This window comes from Rhinoderma darwinii, chromosome 6, assembly GCF_050947455.1.
Source record: "Rhinoderma darwinii isolate aRhiDar2 chromosome 6, aRhiDar2.hap1, whole genome shotgun sequence".
NCBI lineage: Eukaryota > Metazoa > Chordata > Amphibia > Anura > Rhinodermatidae > Rhinoderma > Rhinoderma darwinii.
In genome coordinates, this window is record NC_134692.1 from 64,008,469 (window position 1) to 64,034,515 (window position 26,047).

General features: G+C 45.7%; 1 pseudogene; it reads right to left on the bottom strand.

The window, feature by feature from the left end:
* Positions 1-396: 396 nt before the first annotated feature.
* The window catches only part of LOC142656344 (gamma-crystallin 2-like), a 52,327-nt pseudogene continuing 26,676 nt past the window's right edge, over positions 397-26,047 (bottom strand).

Sequence of the window (26,047 nt, forward strand, 5' to 3'; positions counted from 1 at the left end):
TGTGCATAGTTTACTTGACAGTTATTGATGGATGGATAGATATGAGATGATAGTTATAGTTATATAGAGATAGATAGATAGATAGATAGATAGATAGATAGATAGATAGATAGATAGATAGATAGATAGATAGATGATAGATAGATAGATGGATGGATAGATAGATAGATAGATAGATAGATAGATAGATAGATAGATAGATAGATAGATAGATAGATAGATAGATAGATAGATAGATAGATAGATAGATAGATAGATAGATAGATAGATAGACCTCATTTCTGTATCTCATAGACTAGAGGTTAAATAGAGATAGTTTAGTAAAATTACAATATTATTTCTGGTACAAAATACAGAAATAGAAGATACATTTTTCTATTATTTTATTAAATTAATCTATGAAAATTCTGAAATTTGCTTGAAGGAGCCAACCCGGGCATTCAGAGCTCCCCAGTCAGTAAATCTTCTGTACTCTCCCGGTCTCAGGCAATACTGGCGACCCTTATAATTGGGAAGTTCATAGAAAATCCAGTAGCCATCAAATACATTGCAGGACTGGATGTCATGGTGGTTAAAACAGAAACTGAAGGACAATCATCCATTGCGTCCAGCATTTTACCACCAAAGTTATTTCTTTCATAAAGCCTCAGTCTGTAAGATCCTTTATACTGTAATGGAAGAGTAAAAAGGAGATGTAAAAATAAAACACCAATGTGAATTATGACAGGCAAGCTACAGTATTGATTTTAAAACAAAACCAAATGAAATCATTGATTATAATTGACTGTAATTCACAATTAGCATTATATCGAAATGTTTTTGAAGGGTTAGTATTTTATTAAAAGATTTATTAGTAAATGCTTACATTAAATTAAATGTAAAAGATAATACAGTATGCATGGATGTTCTAGATCTTGAACAATGCAATTTTCTCCTTATATTGGCAGAGCTGTATTTACCATTGGATTTGTCTATGTTGAAAACTGTACAAGAGAAATTTGCAATTGTGTATTGATTCTCCCCTCGTCCGGCTTCAGCGGCGAGTCCCGGTGAGTGGCGCAGCTATCAACCGGATGCCTTCGCTAGTCCCATTTTCATTGGCAGCCCTGCAGAATCGCAACCAACACCAGTTGTTGATGACAGGCCTGGCAGCCGATTTAAGGGGGAATCAGCCAGCCATGCCTTGCATTCAGATCAATGTATATCCTTTGATTGGCTATTGTTCCCATTGCTATTTGTCTGTGTTCCTAACTCTGATCCTGACCCTAACCTTTACCTGATCCTTGTTCTACTCCTGGTATCCACTCTTGGCCTGACTCCTGACTTTGGATATGTCTTATTCTCCTGCTTGCTACTATCTGACAACTAATCAGGAAAGTCCATACCTCCTCAAGAGGATTAAGGATAAAGAACGGCAAATTTTCTTAGCCTTCTCACCTTGGTCTAGCCAGTGCCAAGCCGATTAAGGCTTAGTGAATCCACTATATGTATTTTTATGAAGATAATTTGAAGCTAGGCAATGGAATATAAACTAGCATACTCCCATTTCTGTGCTCCCCTGTACTTGGTGTTGTCCCGTGCATATGCATAGATGAACTATTTGGTAAGTATAGTACTACTTCCTCATGTAGGATCAGTCTGTTGAGACATGACATTTCAGATTTTGCTAGATGCTCTTCAGTTTTCTTTAACAGTTATTCTGGTTTATCTTCTATTTACTAAACTACTTGCTAGAGCTCACGTCTTTTTTTGGAAATTGTGTCAAATACTGGAAACCCGACAAAGCTGTTCCTCATTTGCTTCAAAGGGAAGCTGTGGTTAGCAGGTTTCTAGTTTTCTTCAATCAAATTTTTATACATTTAAGATGATAAGATTTATCATGCTATTTATATATTAACTGAAAGGTCCAAAGAGGCACAAACCACGAGCAACAGTTATAGAAGAGATAAGACCAGGTAGTGAGTATTTGGTGATGTTTAAACAATACTGTACTTTTTGGACAACTACTTTCCATATGACCTCTTAGGCATATTAAGGTAATAGAAGCAAAAACCAGCTCTGCAGGGCCACTGACACATGTACATAACACAAACACCCACTGGTTTCAATGGACATTGTCTAACGCTACAATAAGGGATTAGCCCAATGACAAAAAGGACGTTCAATGGGAATGATCCCTTTAATCAAAAGCTGAATTACACTGCAAAGTATAACGTATATTACTACAACCCTAAATGTTAAATTGTTACTTAAATATTGTCAGAAATAAAGACACTTACTAGTGGAATAGCTACACACGATCTGATGGAATCATTAAATCCCATCCAGTCTTGAAAATTTGGATATTCTCCTCGTTTGAGAAAATATTGGTTTCCCCTATAGTTGGTACGTTCATAAATCATCCAGCATCCTTTTATAACTCGAACCGAGTTGCATCGACTTATGTAAGAATTCAAATTAGGGCAGTCCATACCACATTCATAGTAGCGACCCTGAAAATGTTTATCTTCATACATGAATATCTGCATCTACAAGGGAAAAGAGGTCAGACAAAATATTTTATATACTGATATCGCTGAGAAACTAATTTTACTATTCTACTGGTGAATCACTTGTTATTGAAAAAGATAATAACAACAAACATAAGAAAGAACCAATGGGACCCAATTACAGGAATGTCATAGTATAAACAATCATACATGAGAATTATAGTACATGACTTTATCAAAAGTATCTGCAATGCAGACTCCAGACACAGTCAATTATAATCCCAAACAATACCTAAAAGAAACTGACCAGTAGTAAGGCCAGGATCACACACACACACACACACACACACACACACACACACACACACACACACACACACACACACACACACACACACACACACACAGGGAGGGTACAACAAGGGGTACAACAAGGAAGAAGAAGTAGCAAAAATATATCTGACCATAACCCTCTTAGGGCATGTTCAGACGTGGCTGAATTGCCGCGGAATTCTGGTGCAGACAGTCTGCAGAGGAAATCTGCAGCAGCCGTTTTTTTCATTGGTTTCTATGCTTTTTTAGGTAACTTAGTTCAGATGTTGCAGAAAATAACAGTGCGGAATTTAGGCTGCGGTGCAGAATGTTCACTCTGCCGCATGCACATTCTGTTGCGGAGAAGCAGCGGAATTTCACTGCAGATTTCAGCCTTTGCAATGCAAAAACTAAAATCTGTGGTCAAGTCCGAGCGTGGTATCTGCAACGTCTGAAATAGCTGTCAAATATGCAAGTGTTGCTGCAAATTTGCAGCGTAATTGCCGTGAATTTGCATCAACATTTGCAGCGGAAAAATTCTGCCACGTCTGAACATGCCGTTACAATTATTTAACAATTCAAGACTGTATGTTGGTTGAGGAATGAAAAGCGACCCAGTAATACCACGTCTAAGTATAGGAGTCATATCAATCCCTATCAATTGCAGTTATTTCTTCCATATGCATTATACGGTTCAAACAATCCACAAGTTCCATTCTGTAAGGGATCGAGCACAACTTCCAATACTGTGCGATCGTGGCTCTAGTAGCATCAAAAAAGTGATGAAGAAATCCCTTTTTCGCCTTAGGGATAGCCCCTGTAATTTTAGTCTTATTACAATTCCAATATTGTATAAGAATTCATCTTCGCATTAAAGTCATGTTCTTCTGTTAAATGTATTATTACAGAAGTTAGGTGTGAATGGGATAGAAAGGGATAATTACCCCTCTAAGGGTATGTGCACACACACTAATTACGTCCGTAATTGACGGACGTATTTCGGCCGCAAGTCCCGGACCGAACACAGTGCAGGGAGCCGGGCTCCTAGCATCATACTTATGTACGATGCTAGGAGTCCCTGCCTCGCTGCAGGACCACTGTCACGTACTGAAAACATGATTACAGTACGGGACAGTTGTCCTGCAGTGAGGCAGAGACTCCTAGCATCGTACATAAGTATGATGCTAGGAGCCCCGGCTCCCTGCACTGTGTTCGGTCCGGGACTTGCGGCCGAAATACGTCCGTCAATTACGGACGTAATTAGTGTGTGTGCACATACCCTCAAAGTATTCTCAGAGCAGTTTTATAATTTTTGTCCCTCCAGCCTATTTGACCTTAAGGCTATGTTCACACATGATTTTGATGCCGATTTTTGAGCCAAAGCCAGAAGCAGATTCAGAAGGGAGAAGTATAGGCCACGTTCAGACGTGGCGGAATTGCTGTTGAATTCCGCTGTGGACAGTCCGCAGTGGAATTCTGCAGCAGCCGTTTTTTACATTTGTTTCTATACATTTTTAGGAAACGTAGTTCAGATGTTGCAGAAAATAACTGTGTGGAAATTAGGCGGCAGTGCAGAATTTTCCCTCCGCAGCATGCTCATTATGTTGCGGAGAAGCAGCGGAATTTCACTGCGTACTTCAGCCTTTGCAATGCAAAAACTGAAATCTGTGGCAAGTCTGCTGTGATATCTGCAATCTCTGAATTACCTGTCAAATATGCAAATGTGGGTGCAGATTCGCTGTGTAATTTCCCCCGAATCTTCACCAACATTTGCAGCGGAAAAATTCTGCCACGTGTGAACGTGGCCATCAGTTCTTCCTACTGGCTTTGGCTCAAAAATCTTCTTCAAATTCTACAACAAGTTGCGATGTGTGAACAGCCTTATTCTGGGTTCACACTACCATGTTACGTCCGTAATGGATGGAACATATTTCGGCCGCAAGTCCCGGACCGAACACAGTGCAGGGAGCCGGGCTCCTAGCATCATATTTATGTACGATGCTAGGAGTCCCTGCCTCTCCGTGGAACTACTGTCCCGTACTGAAAACATGATTACAGTACGGGACAGTTGTCCTGCAGCGAGGCAAGGACTCCTAGTATCGTACATAACTATGATGCTAGGAGCCCAGCTCCCTGCACTGTGTTCGGTCCGGGACTTGCGGCCGAAATACGTTACGTCCATTACGGACGTAACATGGTCGTGTGAACCCAGCCTTACTCCTAAAATAAAATGTTTGTACACATGTACTCTGCACTAATGGTTGTGAAGAAGCTAGTATAAATGTGTTGACCTTTGTTCTTATTTGTTATAGCAACGATGTATGTTGTGCAAAGTACACGTATTTGGTATCGCTATAAATAGAAGAGTGTGAGGATTATATTGTTCCTTTTTTTCAAAAAACAAATAAAACATAATACATTTTCTAAATACAAAATTCTACATAAAATGTCTCACTTAATTTTACCTTGACTGTTTGTTGATGTGTTATACAAGTTGTAACACCAATAAGCCCCCGCTACAAACAAACACAGGCAGTTGGTGCTCTTTATATACATTACAATGGTCACACAAAGGAGAACATTTAACCTAACGATAGGAATGGACAGTTCTGTTTTGTTTCCATTATATACCTCTACAACATTCTTTTCACTATGGTAGAAATGTCATCGACAAGTTATGAGGCTTTAGGCTTTATTCAGACGAACGTAAAATACGCGCGTGCAACGCGCGTGATTTTCACGCGCGTTGCCCGGACCTATATTAGTCTATGGGGCCGTGCAGACATGTGCGTGGTTTTTGCGCAGCGTTGCTCCGTTGCCAAAAAGGCACGACATGTCCGTTGATTCAGCGTTTTCAACGCATCACGCACCCATTGAAGTCAATGGGTGCGTGAAAACAACGCAGGGCACACGGAAGCACCTCCGTACGCACAGCGTTTTTCACGCAACACTTGTTAAGTCTATGTAAATGAGTTGAGCAGACTAGACAAAACTACAAACCAGGAAGTGGCTTTTCACTTTCTGAGCACATGCGCACAGTTTAAACTGACATCTGCAGCAATAGTAGTTTTTTAACCTGTAAAACCACCCAAAAACAACAAACACGGGCCAAAGTGTGAGGTAACGTGAAATCTTGATGCGAACATGTGCTCACAGCAAGCAGGTGTTGGAGAAGGTGTCTTTTTGTAGGCTGCCCTCTCCATTACTCCACCCTCCGTTGTTTTGACGCGCGTAAAAAACGCATGCCATACGCGCGTTAAATACGCTATCACGCTGCCCAAACGGATGCCACACGCAACTCCAACGCAACCGAAACGGCGCGTTTTTCACGCGCGCAAAAACGCAACGTTCGTGTGAATCCAGCCTAATAGAAAGGGATTCTAGATTATGGGTTACATAAATAAATATAACACAATGCAAGTAGAGAGAAAAAAGTCACCCGGTCTGACGTAGAAAATTCTTTAATGCTTGTAAAAAAGGTGTGTGGGGGGGCTACCTGTGAGTGGGACATCTCGGATGGCCGCGTTTTAACTTTGCTCCCGAGGACTGTCGTATAATCTAGCCTAAATCTCAGGCATCCCTACAGAGACAGTCCTCAAAAGAAGTTAAACGGCTGGGGACAAGTGAGACTTAACTCGGGAGTGCCATATAACACACCACGGAGAGCAAAAGGGGCACCGCGAGAGAAGAAGAGGCCGAGATCCACCATCTTAGCAGCCAGATCACAGAGCTGGTTCAGTCTTAAAGTCCCATACTGAGGACACAGGGAAAGGCAGCGGAGACTCTGAGCGGTGTGGAGGGACTGGAGCCTGAAGTCCCATCGAGCAAAGGAGGGGCTGTGGCGTGAGGTGTGAGGGCTGGGGCTCGCCATAGCAGTGAAGATGATACGTGCACAGATCCAACACAGTCTGCGCAGTGACTACTGGACAGACAGGATACACAACCTTTGAGAGAAACACCGGGACAGATAAGTACCTTGTTTATTGATGACTTTGTGAGTCAGTGTTAGATGCCTAGAACACCTCCCAGAGTGTGCTTCTCGGAGGAATGATCTGTTATAAGCCCGAGGTGGAGATAGATTTTCTGGGATACATTTAAAAAAGGACAGACTGTGCAGTCTCCAAATTGGGATATGAAGATAACCCCTCCTTCACGTGTATACAGCAGGGCGGTTGATATGGGATACCTACATGTTTGGACACCACTGTCCCTGTGTCTGTGCCACAGGTCACTGCGGAGATATTGACTTTAATAAGTGCAAAAGTACTCTTCACCCACTGTCACAGCTCAAGTGCAAATGACTCTTTTCTTATGATTGATACCATGATACTACCCATGTGAGCTTGTAATTACCCCTCCACAGATTATGCATACCTAAAACGCCAAGTGACAGCCCGCATAGACTTGGGCCACTGAATAAATGGACAAATATTTACACAATTCTGGGAAATCCAGATCCACCCGCTCCTCCTCGATGCCGCACTCATCTACATCTCAGTCTTTTTCAACACAATCTGCACAGAGAAAATAAGGGAAAGGATTGTCCAAGGGTCAAAATTTGTCCAACCCCTCACAGCGGTGTGAGATATCAGCGGAGGTTTTGATGTCAGAAGACATAACTCCACCGAACCTCTCGGGACCCCCGAGCCCGACATCTCAACATCTTGCTTTACAATCCCAGGCACAGGTGGCTCGGGAGGTTTCTCGTCTCATCATCCCTATATTTGAGAGCTGTTTGGATCTGATACAAACCCCGATAAATTCGCAGAAAATCGGGGAATTGGAAAATAAAACTATGACGTGTGAAATGGATGTCTCCCGCTTGGAAACTCTAATGACTCAACAAGATGGTCTCATACATATGTTACGGGAGAAACTACACGATCTTTAGAACTGCGAACGGCGAAACAATTTACGGTTTGTTGGGATTCCAGAGGATGTGACGAATGAGTCACTTACTACCTATTTGTCTACAGACCTACCAAGGGCCCTTGCACTTGCAGCTGCCGGAGGACCCTTTATCCATAGAAAGAGCCCACCACCAAGGCTTCAGGAGAGAACAAGATAGAGGCGGAAGACCAAGAGCAGTCATAGCCAGATATCATAACTGCACGGTTAAAGAAAAAATTCTGAGGGCCTTCAGACAAACCTCGGAGCTCAGGATTAACGGGCACAAAATTTTGATGTTTCAGGATTTCTCTATGCAAGTCTTCCAAAAGCGAAAAACTTTCACGCCAGTCTGCAAACATCTCCATGAGAATAATATCCGCTTCCAATTACTGTACCCGGTACAGCTGAAAGTCGTGGAGAATGGTCAAACCAGACTATATGACACGCCTGAAGATGCACTCAGAAAATATTGCCTTAATGCGGCGGTCTGATCTATTTCAAATTTCCTGTGGAGGAGACTGATTTTTACTTAGCCGAGAGGCTTTATTACTGTTTATAAGGTCTTTGGACCTTGATTCCTGTTGATAGAGTGTTCTAGGCACAGGCTTCTGCCAGTTAAATTATGCAAACATGTGTGCGACTGTATTTTGATTTGATTGTGTGTTTTATGGGATGAGACTGTGCATCACGGACCGGAACAGGTCCCCTCCCCCTTACCTACTAGATGTCCTCCACGCTCGCTGGGACGGGGGTGGCATCACAACAGAAAACAAGATCTGCATACCCATGTCGAACACCTAGATTCAGGATGAGTAACTTATTGCAAACATCTCAGGAGTTTCATTCAACCCCAAACCCTACTCATGGTGTCATGGAATGTGGCAGGTCTGAACGACCCGGAGAAACAACGCAAGGTGCTCACTCACCTAAAATGTCAACAGGCAGATATAATACTTCTCCAGGAGACGCACTGGCAAACCGGTCATTATGTGCCTCTGCGGGCCTCCTGGCTTGATGACCCAGTGGTATCTACATACTCCTCTAAGTCAAGGGGTGTGGCTGTTTACTTTAGAAAAGGCCTGCCATATGCCATAACTGACCAACATGTTGACCAGAACGGCCGCTTTGTTTATATACAAATCAAAATCCATCAGCTCACATATTCTTTTATGAATATATATGCCCCCAACCAACCCAATGACAACTTCTACCCTAAAATTATAGACTTTTTAGAACAGAGAGACCACCACAAATTAATAGTGGCCAGGGTTTATAATTTAACCCCTCACCCTTCCATAGACAGATCAGGCTCGGAACACGCTGAATTACCTCCTAACCTACATATAGCCACTTTTATGGATCAACTGTCTTTGTGTGATCCGTGGCGACTACACAAGCCAAAAGATAGGGAGAACACCTTTTACTCAGCAGTACATGACTCGTTCTCAAGAATAGACCTCATCATTCTTTCCACATAATTATTCCCAGAAGTTATGCGCACAGACATACATCCTATCACAATATCAGACCACGCACTGATTTCAATGACTCTGGGTGGACAACCTACTAGGACTCTCAAAAGGATATTGTGGTTCCCATCTTACCTATACGAGTCTGAAGACTTTAACCCTTTCACGCCGCAGCCCTTTTCCAGATTTTCATTTTCGTTTTTTCCTCCCCACCTTCCAAAGGCCATAACGCCTTTATTTTTCCGTCTATATAGTACTATGAGGGCTTGATTTTTGCGGGACGAGTTGTCGTTTTTTGTAGCACCATTTATTTTGCCATATAATGTACAAGGAAATGGGAAAAAAAAAATTTGTGGGGTAGAAAATGAAAAAAACTGCGATTCCTCCAAGGTTTTTTGTGCGCCATTTTTACGGAATTCATTGTACAATTAAAATAACATGTTAATTTTATTCTATGGGTCAATACGATTATGCCGATACCAAATATGTGTAGTTTTTTCTATATTTTACTACTTTTACAAGTAAAAACCTAAGTGTAAAAAAGAAAATTTATTTTGTTTTGCCAAATTCCGAGAGCCGTAACTTCTTTATTTTTCGATTAAGTGGTATAAGGGCTTATTTTTTTGCGGGATAAGCTGTAGTTTTTAATAATACCATTTTGGTGTAAATGTGACGGTTTGATCACTTTGTATTTAATTTTTTGTGGGAGATGAGGTGACCAAAAAATAGAGATTCTGAAGTTTACAATTTTATTTTTTAACGGCGTACCCCGTGCGTGTTAAATAATGATATATTGTGATAGTTCAGACTTTTACGGACGCGGCAATATCAATTATGTTTATTTATTTAATTTTTTACTATGCTCTAGGGGGAAAATGGGAAAAGGGTTTTTTTTTTTACTTTTGATTAGAATTTTTTTTTTACACAGAAAAAAACTTTATTTAACTTGTTTTTACATTTTTTATTAGTCCCCCTAGGGAACTTCAACCAGCGATTGTTCGATCGCTTGCACGATATACTGCAATACTAATGTATTGCAGTATATCGTGATTCTGACCGTCTCCTATGAAGCCCTGCCGGAGGCAGAGCTTCGTAGGAGTACCAAGATGGCGGACCTGGGGGACTTCGTCAGGCCCCCAGGCAGCCGCATGAACCATTGGCTCCCCCCGATCTCGCCACGGGGGGGGCCGTTGAGACATTACAGGGGGTCACCCCCCTGTTTTTAGTAATTGAAATGCCGCGATCTCTATTGAACGCGGCATTTAACGGGTTGAACAAGCGGGATCGCGCTAAAAAGCGATCCCGCTCGTAACCCGGAAGTGTCGGCTGTAACACACAGCCGACACATTCTCTCTATGGAGCGGACTCAGCCCGTGAGCCCGCTCCATATTCCCCCACCCGGCGTGCGCGTATGTCGGGAAGGGGTTAAAAATTACTTAACAACACACTGGAATAATTACATACATGATCATCAGAACCAATTAGTTCATGTGGCTTTCATATGGCCCACGTCCAAGGCGGTGATGAGGGGACACATAATTAGCTACTTATTGTTATGACAGGGATAGGGAAACAGACAAGTGAGCCCTAATCTACCCGCCACTCAGTCCCTTCCTACTTGCAACGACCCGCCCTAGGCGACGGGGTAACACTGGGCGACGGTCCCTACACTCAGTAAGTGCACGACAGACAACCAGACAAGGAAACACAGAACAAAGGGAAACGGGGCAGTTGCCCACGGCATCACCGTGAGCAACAAGAGTAGTAAACGAGCCGAGTCAAACCAGGAGAGTACGAGGTGCCAAACGCAGAGCAGGAGAGTAGTGAACAAGCCGAGTCAAACCAGGAGTGTACGAGGTACCAAACGCAGAGCAGAAGAGTAGTCAGTAAGCCAGGGTCAATACGAAGCAGGGACAAGTAGTTCAAGAAGCTGCAGCAGGGCCAGGAAACCAACAGAGAAGAATCACAAGCAAGGAGGAACAGGAAAGGCGGGTATAAATAGACAGAGAGCGGGAGCTAGCTCCGTCTGGCCAGGCTGTGATAGGCTCTCCCACTCCTAAGCCTGCCATCCTGAGTGGTGGAAGATGGAGTCAGTCTCACAGACATAGAAGCAGGTGCAGACTGATTACCTATGGGCGTGGATACAGAAGCTGTGCCTGGCAGATCCTTAACAGTACCCCCCATTTTATGAGGGGCCACCGGACCCTTACTAGAAGGACCTGGTTTATTGGGGAAATGAAGGTGGAACCTCCTGACCAATACCCCAGCGTGAACATCCCGGGCGGGTACCCAAGTCCTCTCCTCAGGCCCGTATCCCCGTATCCTCAGGGGTGAGAACGGGGATATGAGGTTTCCTCGAGGGAGCCAAGGACGGGGAGCAGCGTTTAAGGAGGGAGGCATGAAACACGTTGTGTATTCGAAAAGATGGGGGCAACTCCAGTCGGAAGGAGACAGGATTGAGGACTTCAATGACCTTGTACGGCCCTATAAACCGGGGAGCAAACTTCTTGGACGGGACTTTAAGGCGCAAGTTCTTTGACGATAGCCACACCAGATCCCCGACCATAAACAAGGGGTTAGCAGAATGTCTTCTATCTGCCTGAGTTTTTTGTATGCTCTGGGACACCTCTAGGTTCTTCTGAACCTGGGCCCAGACTGTGCACAGTTCCCGATGAACGACCTTTACCTCGGGATTGTTGGAACTACCAGGTGAAACGGAGGAGAACCATGGATTAAACCAAAAATTACAGAAAAAGGGGGAGACCCCTGACGAGTTACTGACCCGGTTATTAAGGGAAAATTCGGCGAGGGGAATGAATGAGACCCAATCATATTGACAGTCAGAGATAAAACACCTTAAATATTGTTCTACAGACTGATTAGTCCTCTCGGTTTGGCCATTAGTTTCAGGATGGAAGGCAGAGGAGAAGGACAGATCAATCTCCAACTTTTTACAGAAGGCTCTCCAAAACAAAGAAACAAATTGTACCCCTCTGTCAGAAACAATATTGACAGGAACCCCATGGAGACGCAGGATGTGTTTGACAAACAAGGTAGCTAACGTCTTAGCATTGGGTAGTTTTTTGAGGGGCACAAAGTGGCACATCTTACTGAAGCGGTCTACTACAACCCACACCACCAACTTGCCTTGAGATGGAGGCAAATCGGTGATAAAATCCATGGAGATATGGGTCCAAGGTCTCTGGGGAATGGGCAAAGAACGTAGTAAGCCCGCTGGTCGGGACCTGGGAGTCTTGGACCTAGCACAAACCTCACAAGCGGCGACGTAGGCCTTAACGTCTTTAGGCAACCCAGGCCACCAATAGTTTCTGGCAATGAGGTGCTTGGTACCCAGGATGCCTGGATGACCAGATAGTGCGGAGTCCTGATTTTTCCTAAGTACCCTTAGCCGGAATTGCAGGGGAACAAGCAGCTTGTTCTCAGGAAGGTTCCCGGGAGCTGAACCTTGATCAGCAGCAATTTCAGAGACTAAATCAGACTCAATAGAGGAAATGATTATACCTGGAGGCAAAATACAAGCAGGATCTTCCTCCGAAGGAGGGCTGGCCATGAAGCTACGCGACAGTGCATCAGCCTTAATATTTTTAGACCCAGCTGTTAGGGATCTGCCAGGTACTACGTCTAGGTATACTCCTGGGATTAATCAATCCACACCTGAGGCCAGACCTGTTAGACTGACACAGTCTCCCACCAACCAGGGTGGCAGGCTCAGGAGTGGGAGAGCCTATCGCGGCCTGGTCAGTCGGAGTTAGCTCCGCCCCCTGTCCTTTATTACCTGCCGTGTTCTCTTCCTCAGTGCTTGTAATTCTTCTGGATTCCTGGCCCCACTGCTGCTTGCTCCAGCTTGCTCCAGCCTGCTTCTGCCTTGCTGCAGTTCTGCTTTACCTGCTTCGCTTTGCCCCTGGCTTGCTTCCTTCTCCGTGCTCACGTTGGTATACTCCACTTCATCCTGGTCCTGACTATTCATTCACCGCTCCGTTTCCTCGCGGCGTTCCGTGGGCTACTGCCCCTTCCCTTGCGTGTTCCCTGTTTGTTCTCCCGTGCACTTAGACAGCGTAGGGACCGCCACCCAGTTGTACCCCGTCGCCTAGGGCGGGTCGTTGCAAGTAGGCAGGGACAGGGCGATGGGTAGATTAGGGCTCACTTTCCCTTCACCTCCTTCCTGCCATTACATAATTACAAGCCCATACCTAGTCTACCATTCTCCTACGCTGACGCTATCATGGACCCCCTTGAGACCCTGACCCAGCAGATGCAGGGCCTCTCCCTACAGGTCCAGGCCCTGGCCCAGAGGGTCAACCAGGGTGACGCTGCCTTAGTAGTACCCCTCACCTCACCTCTAGAACCCGACCTCAAGTTACCTGACCGGTTCTCAGGGGACCGTAAGACGTTTCTCTCCTTCCGGGAGAGTTGCAGACTGTATTTCCGCCTAAAACCCCACTCCTCAGGTTCCGAGAACCAGCGGGTGGGTATCATCATATCCCGACTCCAGGAAGGGCCCCAAGAGTGGGCCTTCTCCTTGGCTCCTGACGCCCCTGAACTTTCCTCTGTTGATCGTTTTTTCTCTGCCCTCGGACTCATTTACGACGAGACTGACAGGACTGCTTTAGCCGAGAGTCAGCTGGTGACCTTACGTCAGGGTAGGAGACCGGTTGAGGAATACTGTGCTGATTTTAGAAAGTGGTGCGTAGCTTCTCGGTGGAACGATCCGGCCCTAAGGTGCCAGTTTAGGTTAGGATTATCTGACGCCCTGAAGGATCTGCTGGTTAGCTACCCCTCTTCTGACTCCCTTGACCAGGTTATGGCCCTAGCATTACGACTGGACCGACGTCTCAGGGAACGTCAGCTTGAACGTTTCAATGTGCTCCCCTCTGACTTCCCTGCGATTCCCCCCGAGGTCCCGTCTCCTCGCCCCTCCACGGAGGACTCGGAGGTACCTATGCAACTCGGGGCCTCCATGTCCCCTCGACAACGTAGGGAGTTTCGCAGAATGAATGGTCTCTGCTTCTACTGTGGGGACGACAAGCATCTACTGAACACCTGTCCCAGGCGCAAGAATAAAAAGCCGGAAAACTTCCGCGCCTAAGTGATCATCGGGGAGGTCACTTGGGTGCACAGGTATTTCCCGTTAATGTGAAACGCAATAAAATTTTGCTTCCCTTTCAGGTCTCGTTTGCTGGCCGGTCTGCCACGGGCAGTGCTTTCGTGGATTCTGGCTCATCTGCTAATATCATGTCTGTGGAATTTGCTATGTCTCTAAAGATGCCTTTTATTGATTTACCTTATCCTATCCCTGTAGTAGGTATCGACTCAACCCCCCTTGCTAATGGTTATTTTACTCAGCATACTCCTGTTTTTGAACTCCTGGTTGGCTCCATGCATTTGGAGCAGTGCTCTGTACTGGTGATGCAGGGATTATCGTCTGATCTAGTATTAGGTCTTCCCTGGTTGCAGCTGCATAATCCCACGTTTGATTGGAATACTGGGGAGCTTACCAAATGGGATAATGAATGTCTTATGTCATGTCTTTCTGTTAACTCTATTTCTCCCCGGGAGGAGGTAAACACACTTCCGGAGTTTGTTCAGGACTTCGCTGATGTGTTTTCTAAGGAGGCCTCCGAGGTGTTGCCCCCCCATAGAGATTATGATTGCGCCATCGATTTGGTGCCTTGTGCCAAGCTTCCTAAGGGTAGGATATTTAATCTTTCATGTCCTGAACGTGAAGCTATGAGGGTGTATATCCAAGAATGCCTGGCCAAGGGTTTCATTCGCCCCTCGACTTCTCCTGTAGGTGCTGGCTTCTTCTTCGTGGGGAAGAAGGATGGTGGTCTTAGGCCATGCATTGATTATCGTAACCTGAATAAGGTCACCGTAAGGAACCAGTACCCACTTCCTTTGATTCCGGATCTTTTTAATCAGGTTCAGGGAGCCCAATGGTTTTCTAAGTTCGATCTACGGGGGGCATATAACCTTATCCGCATCAAAGAGGGGGATGAGTGGAAAACTGCGTTCAACACACCCGAGGGTCATTTCGAATACCTGGTCATGCCCTTTGGGTTGTGTAATGCCCCTGCTGTCTTCCAGAATTTTATTAATGAAATCCTGAGAGATTACCTGGGTAATTTTCTTGTTGTGTACCTTGATGACATACTGGTGTTTTCCAAGGACTGGTCCTCCCACGTGGAGCATGTCAGGAAGGTGCTCCAGGTCCTTCGGGAGAATAATCTGTTTGCTAAGACTGAAAAATGTGTCTTTGGGGTACAGGAGATACCATTTTTAGGGCAAATCCTCACTCCTCATGAATTCCGCATGGACCCTGCCAAGGTTCAGGCTGTGGCGGAATGGGTCCAACCTGCCTCCCTTAAGGCGTTACAGTGTTTTTTAGGGTTCGCCAACTATTACAGGAGATTTATTGCCAACTTCTCTGTCGTCGCTAAGCCTCTTACGGACCTTACTCGCAAGGGTGCTGATGTCCTCCATTGGCCCCCTGAGGCCGTCCAGGCCTTTGAGACCCTCAAGAAGTGCTTTATCTCGGCCCCCGTGCTGATTCAGCCCAACCAAGAGGAGCCATTTATTGTGGAGGTTGACGCATCCGAGGTGGGAGTGGGGGCCGTCTTGTCCCAGGGTACCAGCTCCCTCACCCATATCCGCCCCTGTGCTTACTTCTCTAGGAAGTTTTCGCCCACGGAGAGTAACTATGATATTGGCAACCGCGAACTTCTAGCCATTAAATGGGCTTTTGAAGAGTGGCGGCACTTCCTGGAGGGGGCCAGACACCAGGTAACGGTCCTTACGGATCACAAGAATCTGGTTTTCCTAGAATCGGCCCGGAGGCTTAATCCTAGACAAGCTCGGTGGGCACTATTCTTTACCAGATTTAATTTCTTGGTTACCTATAGGGCTGGGTCCAAGAATATTAAGGCTGATGCACTGTCACGTAGTTTCATGGCCAATCCTCCTTCCGAGAAGGATCCTGCTTATATTTTACCCCCTGGTATAATCGTTTCTGCCACGGATTCTGATTTAGCTTCTGATATTGCGGCTCATCAGGGTTCAGCTCCCGGGAACGTCCCTGGGGACAAACTGTTTGTTCCCCTGCAATACCGGCTAAGGGTACTCAGGGAAAACCATGACTCCGCTCTATCTGGTCATCCTGGCATCTTGGGCACCAAACACCTCATTACCAGAAACTATTGGTGGCCTGGGTTGCCTAAAGACGTTAGGGCTTACGTCGCCGCTTGTGAGGTTTGCGCTAGGTCCAAAACCCCTAGGTCCCGACCTGCGGGCCTACTACGTTCCTTGCCCATTCCCCAGAGACCTTGGACCCATATCTCCATGGATTTTATCACCGATTTGCCCCCATCTCAGGGCAAGTCGGTGGTGTGGGTGGTAGTAGACCGCTTCAGCAAGATGTGCCACTTTGTGCCCCTTAAGAAGCTACCTAACGCCAAGACGTTAGCTTCTTTGTTTGTGAAACACATCCTGCGTCTCCATGGGGCCCCAGTCAATATCGTTTCTGACAGAGGGGTACAATTTGTTTCCTTATTTTGGAGAGCTTTTTGTAAAAAGTTGGAGATTGATCTGTCCTTCTCCTCCGCCTTCCATCCCGAAACTAATGGCCAAACGGAAAGGACTAACCAATCCCTGGAACAATATTTAAGGTGTTTCATCTCTTACTGTTAATTCGATTGGGTCTCATTCCTTCCCCTTGCTGAATTTTCCCTGAATAACCGGGTCAGTAACTCGTCAGGGGTCTCCCCGTTTTTCTGTAATTTCGGGTTTAACCCAAGGTTCTCCTCCGTTTCCCCTGGTTGTTCCAATAATCCTGAGGTAGAGGATGTTCATCGGGAACTGTGCACAGTCTGGGCCCAGGGTTCAGAAGAACCTAGAGGCGTCCCAGAGCGCACAAAAGATTCAGGCTGATAGTAGACGTTCTGCTAACCCCCAGTTTGTCGTCGGGGATTTGGTCTGGTTGTCGTCCAGGAACTTGCGCCTTAAGGTCCCGTCCAGGAAGTTTGCTCCCCGATTTATTGGACCTTATAAGATCATTGAAGACCTCAACCCTGTATCCTTCCGTCTGGAGCTGCCCCCATCCTTTCGCATACATGACGTCTTCCATGCCTCCCTCCTCAAACGCTGCTCCCCGTCCTGGTCCCCCTCGAGGAACCCTCCTGTTCCCGTTCTCACCCTTGAGGGGGTGGAATTCGAGGTGGCCAAGATTATGGACAGTAGGATGGTCCAGGGCTCCCTCCAGTACTTGGTCCATTGGAGAGGATACGGGCCGGAGGAGAGGACTTGGGTACCTGCCCGTGATGTTCACGCTGGGGTATTGATCAGGAGGTTCCACCTTCTCTTCCCTACTAAACCGGGTCCTCTTAGTAAGGGTCCGGTGGCCCCTCATAAAAGGGGGAGTACTGTTAGGGATCTGCCAGGTACTACGTCTAGATATACTCCTGGGATTAATCAATCCACACCTGAGGCCAGACCTGTTAGACTGACACCGTCTCCCACCAACCAGGGTGGCAGGCTCAGGAGTGGGAGAGCCTATCGCGGCCTGGTCAGTCGGAGTTAGCTCCGCCCCCTGTCCTTTATTACCTGCCGTGTTCTCTTCCTCAGTGCTTGTAATTCTTCTGGATTCCTGGCCCCACTGCTGCTTGCTCCAGCTTGCTCCAGCCTGCTTCTGCCTTGCTGCAGTTCTGCTTTACCTGCTTCGCTTTGCCCCTGGCTTGCTTCCTTCTCCGTGCTCACGTTGGTATACTCCACTTCATCCTGGTCCTGACTATTCATTCACCGCTCCGTTTCCTCGCGGCGTTCCGTGTGCTACTGCCCCTTCCCTTGCGTGTTCCCTGTTTGTTCTCCCGTGCACTTAGACAGCGTAGGGACCGCCGCCCAGATGTACCCCGTCGCCTAGGGCGGGTCGTTGCAAGTAGGCAGGGACAGGGCGGTGGGTAGATTACGGCTCACTTTCCCTTCACCTCCTTCCTGCCATTACACCAGCCCTATAGGTAACCAAAAAATTGAATCTGGTAAAAAATAACGCCCATCGAGCTTGTCTCGGGTTTAAACCTCCGGGCCGATTCGAGGAAAACCAGATTCTTGTGGTCGGTAAGGACCGTTACCTGGTGCCTAGCCCCCTCCAGGAAGTGGCGCGACTCTTCAAATGCCCATTTAATGGCTAAGAGTTTGCGGTTGCCAATATCATTGTTACTCTCAGTGGGCGAAAACTTCCTGGAGAAGTAAGCACAGGGACGGAGATGGGTGAGGGACCTGGTACCCTGGGACAAGACAGCCCCCACTCCCACCTCGGACGCGTCAACCTCCACGATAAATGGCTCCATTTGGTTGGGCTGAACCAACACCGGGGCCGAGATAAAGCACTTCTTAAGGACCTTAAAAGCCTGGACAGCCTAAGGAGGCCAGTGGAGGAGATCAGCACCCTTGCGAGTTAGGTCCGTAAGAGGCTTAGCGATGACCGAGAAGTTAGCAATAAATCTCCTGTAATAATTAGCGAACCCCAAGAAGCACTGTAACGCCTTCTGGGAGGCAGGTTGGACCCATTCCGCCACAGCCTGGACCTTGGCGGGGTCCATGCGGAATTCATGAGGAGTGAGGATTTGACCCAAAAATGGTATCTCCTGCACCCCAAACACACATTTTTCGGTCTTCGCAAACAGTTTGTTTTCCCGAAGAACCTGGAGCACCTTCCTGACATGCTCAATGTGGGAGGACCAGTCCTTGGAAAACACAAGTATGTCATCAAGGTACACTACAAGAAATACCCCCAGGTAATCTCTTAAAATCTCATTTATGAAATTCTGGAAGACCGCGGGAGCATTACACAACCCAAAGGGCATGACGAGTAATTCGAAATGACCTTCGGGCGTGTTAAACGCAGTCTTCCACTCATCCCCCTCTTTGATGCGGATAAGGTAGTACGCCCCCCGTAGATCAAACTTAGAGAACCATTGGGCCCCCTGAACCTGATTAAAGAGATCAGGAATCAAAGGAAGGGGATACTGGTTCCTTACAGTGACCTTATTCAAGTTACGGTAGTCAATGCATGGCCTAAGACCACCATCCTTCTTCCCTACGAAGAAGAAGCCAGCACCTACCGGAGAAGTAGAGGGGCAAATGTAACCCTTGGCCAGGCATTCCTGGATATACTCTCTCATGGCTTCACGTTCGGGACAAGAGAGATTAAATATCCTACCCTTAGGGAGCTTAGCTCCTGGTACCAAATCGATAGCGCAATCGTATTCTCTATGAGGAGGTAACACTTCGGAGGCCTCCTTAGAGAAAACATCAGCAAAGTCCTGAACAAACTCAGGTAGCGTGTTCACCTCCTCAGGGGGAGAAATAGAATTAACAGAAAAACATGACGTCAAGCATTCATTACCCCATTTGGTAAGATCCCCAGTATTCCAGTCAAACGTGGGATTATGCAACTGCAACCAGGGAAGGCCTAAAACCAAATAGGACGATAATCCCTGCATCAACAGTACAGAGCACTGTTCCAAATGCATGGAGCCAACAAGGAGTTCAAAAATAGGGGTATGCTGTGTAAAATAACCATTAGCAAGAGGAGTGGAGTCGATACCCACTACCGGGACAGGTTTAGGCAAATCAATCAAAGGCATACCTAGAGACATAGCAAATTCCACAGACATGATATTAGCAGACGACCCTGAATCCACGAAGGCACTGCCGGTAGCAGACCTACCACCAAAAGAGACCCGAAAGGGACGCAAGATTTTATTACGTTTCATATTTACAGGAAATACCTGTGCGCCCAAGTGACCTCCCCGATGATTTTCCGGCTGCTTATTCTTACGCCTAGGATAGGTGTTCACTTGATGCTTGTCATCCCCACAATAGAAGCAGAGACCATTCTTCCTGCGGAACTCTCTACGTTGTTGGGGGGACACGGAGGCCCCGAGTTGCATAGGTACCTTCCGTGGAAGAACGAAGCAACGGAACCTCGGGAGGCATCATGGGGGAGTCAGATGAGAAAACACATAAACGTTCATGTTGTCGTTCCCTGAGACGTCGGTCAAGTCGTACCGCTAAAGCCATAACCTGGTCTAGGGAGTCAGAAGAGGGATAGCTAACTAGCAGGTCTTTCAGGGCGTTCGACAGACCCAACCTAAACTGGCACCTTAAGGCAGGGTCATTCCACCGAGAAGCTACGCACCACTTCCTAAAGTAAGAACAATACTCCTCAACAGGTCTCTTACCCTGACGTAAGGTCACCAGCTGACTCTCGGCAAAGGCAGTCCTGTCAGTCTCGTCATAAATGAGTCCGAGAGCAGAAAAGAAAAGATCAACGGAGGAAAGTTCAGGGGCGTCAGGAGCCAAGGAGAAGGCCCATTCTTGGGGCCCTTCCTGGAGTCGGGACATAATTATACCCACCCGCTGGCTCTCGGAACCTGAGGAGTGGGGCTTTAAACGAAAATAGAGCCTACAACTCTCCCGAAAGGAGAGAAAAGTCTTCCTGTCAGGCAACTTGAGGTGGGGTTCAAGAGGTGAGGTGAGAGGCACTACCATGGTAGCATCAGGCTGGTTGACCCTCTGAGCCAGGGCCTGGACCTGTAGGGAGAGACCCTGCATTTGCTGAACCAGGGTCTCAAGGGGGTCCATTATGGTGTGAGGGACCAGGGTAGAGTAGGTATATGGGCTTGTGATTATGTAATGACAGGGATAGGGAAACAGACAAGTGAGCCCTAATCTACCCGCCACTCAGTCCCTGCCTACTTGCAACGACCCGCCCTAGGCGACGGGGTACAACTGAGCGACGGTCCCTACACTCAGTAAGTGCACGACAGACAACCAGACAAGGAAACACAGAACAAAGGGAAACGGGGCAGTTGCCCACGGCAACACCGTGAGCAACAAGAGTAGTAAACGAGCCGAGTCAAAACAGGAGAGTACGAGGTGCCAAACGCAGAGCAGGAGAGTAGTGAACAAGCCGAGTCAAACCAGGAGTGTACGAGGTACCAAACGCAGAGCAGAAGAGTAGTCAGTAAGCCAGGGTCAATACGAAGCAGGGACAAGTAGTTCAAGAAGCTGCAGCAGGGCCAGGAAACCAACAGAGAAGAATCACAAGCAAGGAGGAACAGGAAAGGCGGGTATAAATAGACAGAGGGCGGGAGCTAGCTCCGTCTGGCCAGGCTGTGATAAGCTCTCCCACTCCTAAGCCTGCCATCCTGACATAGAAGCAGGTGCAGACTGATTACCTATGGGCGTGGATACAGAAGCTGTGCCTGGCAGATCCTTAACACATATATTTGAAACGCAAAAAGGCGAAGACACAACTGCTTGACTTACAAGCAAATTTGCTGAGAACATAATCATTGCACGCGGTTAATCCTACACCAGAATCAAAAAGATAATTTTTGGAAGCACAGGGTTTATTAAATACTTTCCTTAAGGGAAATGCCATGTGGCAAGTAAAGTCCACCCAAAACACATACTATAGATGGGGTAACAGGGTGGGGTCTCTTTTGGCGCAACTAACACGCCCCCCTCGTGGAAATGGTCAAAATAGAATCTATTTTTACTAATTACTTTGAGTATTTTTACAGAGCAGAGCCGACGGACATGACGGCTATTGACACATTTCTGGATACGCTTGAGTTACCTAAGATATCAGAGGAACAGAAGATCCTATTAGAGACTGCTATTTCGGAAGATGAGGTTCGCCTAACTATCTCCTCCACACATAATCAAAAATCCCCTGGGCCTGATGGTTTTCCCGTCGAGTACTATAAACTACTGTCCCCAGACATTATCCCACATCTCAAATGTTTATTTAACAGAATTTACCATGACAACCTCACTCTCGACACTTTTGCTGACGCCAGAACTATACTACTCCCAAATAAAGACCCAACATTGCCTCAATCATATAGACCCATATCCCTGGTCAACCTGGATTACAACCTCATGTTAAAGATCCTGGCAACTAGAATACAGACTCCCCCCCCAGTGTTGCACACCCTTTACAGATGGGCTTTGTTGCTGGCAGGTACACTTCCAAAAGTATTCGCTCTGTGATTGCAGCGATAATGGTAGCACAGGAGGATGGACAACCCCCAGCCATGCTGCTGAGTTTGGACGCCGAAAAGGTGTTTGATAAAGTCTCCTGACCCTTTCTTGCGGAGACACTGTGCAGACTTAATTTTGGCCACACGTTTCTAAAGTATCTACATAAGCAGCAATCACAGGCCAATATGAATATACTTATAAACGGTCATCTTTCCAAAACCATAGATATATTCAGAGGTACGAAACAAGGCTGTCCCCTTTCGCCACTTTTTATTTAACTTGTCGTTAGATCCCCTACTTTATCATATATTGTCTTCATCCTTGTTTAGAGGTATACATATCGGGAACAATGAGCTAAAGATCACAGCATATGCAGATGACCTACTGCTCGTAATTGAGTATCCCAAAAACAAGCTGGCCCAGATTCTGGATGAACCTCAGATAGTTGGGAAACTCTCTGGCTATACTCTAAATGTGGATAAAAGCGAGGCTTTACTTTTGAAGCGCCCCTCTAAACCATTATGGACACCCTTGAAATGGTGTTCAACCTACGTTAATTATTTAGGAGTACAGATTACAACACTGCCAGTAAACCTATACAAGAATAATGTCACTACATATATTTCTACCTTAGAACAAACCTTGAAACATTTTTTCCCTCTCTTTCATGAGTAGGGCTAATATCATGAAAATGGCAGAATTCCCGAAACTCCTATATATCTTCCAATCATTACCCATATACCTCAGACCAAAAGATGAAAAATTCATCAATCAACTTTATCGGGGATTCATATGGGCAGGGGGAGACCGAGAATTCCGTTTCACGTTCTACAACAGCATGAATTCAACGGGGGTTTAAACTCTCCCAACATTAGAGTCTATAACTTGGCTGCACTTGCCAGGGTTCTATCTGACTGGGCACAAAACACAGCATACTATACCACTCCACAGATAGACCAAGCGTTTATCCCACATATTTCACTCATGATTTTTTTGCACCTCCCTCATGATCAATTACCTCAGGGGTCCAAAACAAACCCACTATTAATTACAATATGGAAAACTTGGCATAAAATTTGTATAATGGTGCACCTGGATACACAGTTCTCACCAGCCCTTACTCTGGTAAAAAAATAAAATAATTTTAAGAGGGCAGTTCTCACCGCACATTTGTCACTTGGCATAGCGTGGGCATTATCTCAGTATCTGACTTGCTACATCCTGCAGAGCATACAATGCTTTCTCTTTCAGATCTTCAGATTAAATTCCCACATATACCTATAGCCTTTTTTAACTATTTGCAGGCGCAAAGTTATACAAAAACAGTATTAGGCCAAACCTCCCCTAATGAATGGACATCCTCATTTCAAAAAGTGATACTTGGGCCTATGTCTCGGTCTGCTCAGATATCAAAAACATATTGATTGTTCCATATGTCCTTAGATTATAACACAACAAATCTAGATCTGGCAAAATGGACTAAGGTTAACCCCTTCTTTGGTAATCTTACAAGATACTATTGATGCTCATAAATTCCTGCCTTCAGCGTGGTATATTGAGATGTGGCTTAAAGTAATACACAGGGCATACCTGACCCCACAGAGGGGACACAGAATGGGAATATACACATCCTCCAACTGTTTTAAATGTGGACAATCGGAGGCCAACCTGTACCACTGCATGTGGATGTGCCCGCAGATTCAGGGATTTTGGGAGAGAGTTAAAAAATTTTCAATGGATAATATGTCGGGACCTTTCCTTTTAAACTCCACATGGGCGATTTTGGGACATATAGATTTGGATACACGGGAGCACACCAAACAGGAGATTCGCATACTACACATAATTGCAGCAGCGGGTATGAAAGCAATATTGCAGGTATGGAATCATTCACAGGCACCGACTTTGTGCATCTTTTTGGATAAGCTATCTCCTTTATGATGAAAATATACTGGGTGGAAGCATCACATCATAAGTTAAAAAAGGTACAAACATTTTTTAAGATATGGGGGGGATACATAACATTACTGTCTCACCATATCAAAGATAAGATGCGCACATGTTTTCATCCGACAACGTGGCACCAGAAACAAATACTAATGGGGGAAACTCCGTTGTGATGCACAGAAACGTACACCGGAGGACATGGAAGGGGATACTTTCTGGGGAATGGAGTGGAGAAAACTGACAGGAATTGTAGATGTGGGGTAGAGGGAAACAACATTTCTGGATGAGAGAGGCAGCGGGCTAATATGTGTTGATTTTTGTTAAGTTAATAGATATCCACTTCAGCCTATTTCCTGTGATTTGGCATATAATGTAAAAGTATAGCTGTTGGCTTGTGAGATTATGGGATTGTGGCGGGGGGAGTGGTAGCCATGCAGGGAACTAACTGCTGTGCTGGGGTTCAAGAAACTGGAGCCGCTGACTTAAGAGGCTCTGTCACCAGATTTTGCAACCCCTATCTGCTATTGCAGCAGATAGGCGCTGCAATGTAGATTACAGTAACGTTTTTATTTTTAAAAAACGAGCATTTTTGGCCAAGTTATGACCATTTTTGTATTTATGCAAATGAGGCTTGCAAAAGTACAACTGGGCGTGTTGAAAAGTAAAAGTACAACTGGGCGTGTATTATGTGCGTACATTGGGGCATTTTTACTACTTTTACTAGCTGGGCATTCTGACGAGAAGTATCATTCACTTCTCTTCAGAACGCCATAGCAGATAGGGGCTGCAAAATCTGGTGACAGAGCCTCTTTATACTCAGCGGACACATATACATCAGACAGTTTGGTTTGATATAAAAGATGCCCCAGCCAATTGACCTGCAGGTAGCGACCTTAATGTTGGAGGTTCGGATCTGGGTACGCGTGTCTGGTGCTCCACTATGCCTTATTATGACGTTTATAAAATTTGACGTTTGGAATGGATACTGTATTGTTGTTGTTTAAATGTTGAAAATTGAATAAAGACAACTTTGAAAAAAAAAAAAAAAAAAGGTGTTGGGGGAAGGCGAAGACAGTGTCAGGCAACAGCCGCTTCGCGTACAACGCTTTCTCAAGCCCTTGCAGGAACAAAGAGAAAGAGCTGGCTCTGAAGACATACGAAGCTTAGGTAACCCATTCATGATTTAAAGAGCACATGCTAATGAATGACAACGCATATCACATGTGATCGGAATACTGTAATCTTTTTATGGTTTTACAGATTTTATGCTGTCAGGCAGTTACAAGTATAATACTAACAATGCTACTAATAATTAAACATGTTTTAAATAAATGTTATCTGAATACATTAAATAAGTTCTGTGAACACGTATATTGCCATTCCCAGATATCTTCAATTGTATATTTGTTACACTGAATACTTTCTGAGTTAAATAAAAAAATTTAACCTGTTGACACACCATGATGAGAGTGCTCCTTATGGGAGGGAATCAGCTCCCACACGGTGACAATTCATGTGGGCACTATGACTGCGACTGTGCTCATGTGATCTGAGCAAGACAGTAATTGGAATACGTAGCTGTTGTCCTGCTCTAACAGCAAAGACCGTAGAAACTTCTGATCTCCACCGTTTGACACTTTTTAAGCCCGATGCACACGAACGTATTTTTTTCCTCCCGTAAATACTGGCGTAAATACGGGTCCTTGGTCACACGTATTCGACCCGTATTGCACCAGTATTTACGGACCCATTCCCGTATATACGGATCCGGTATCACCAGTATTCCACCCGTATTTACGGGCACGTTTTCGCTGCAAAATTGCACTGCACTAATCGGCAGCCCCTTCTCTCTATCAGTGCAGGATAGAGAGAAGG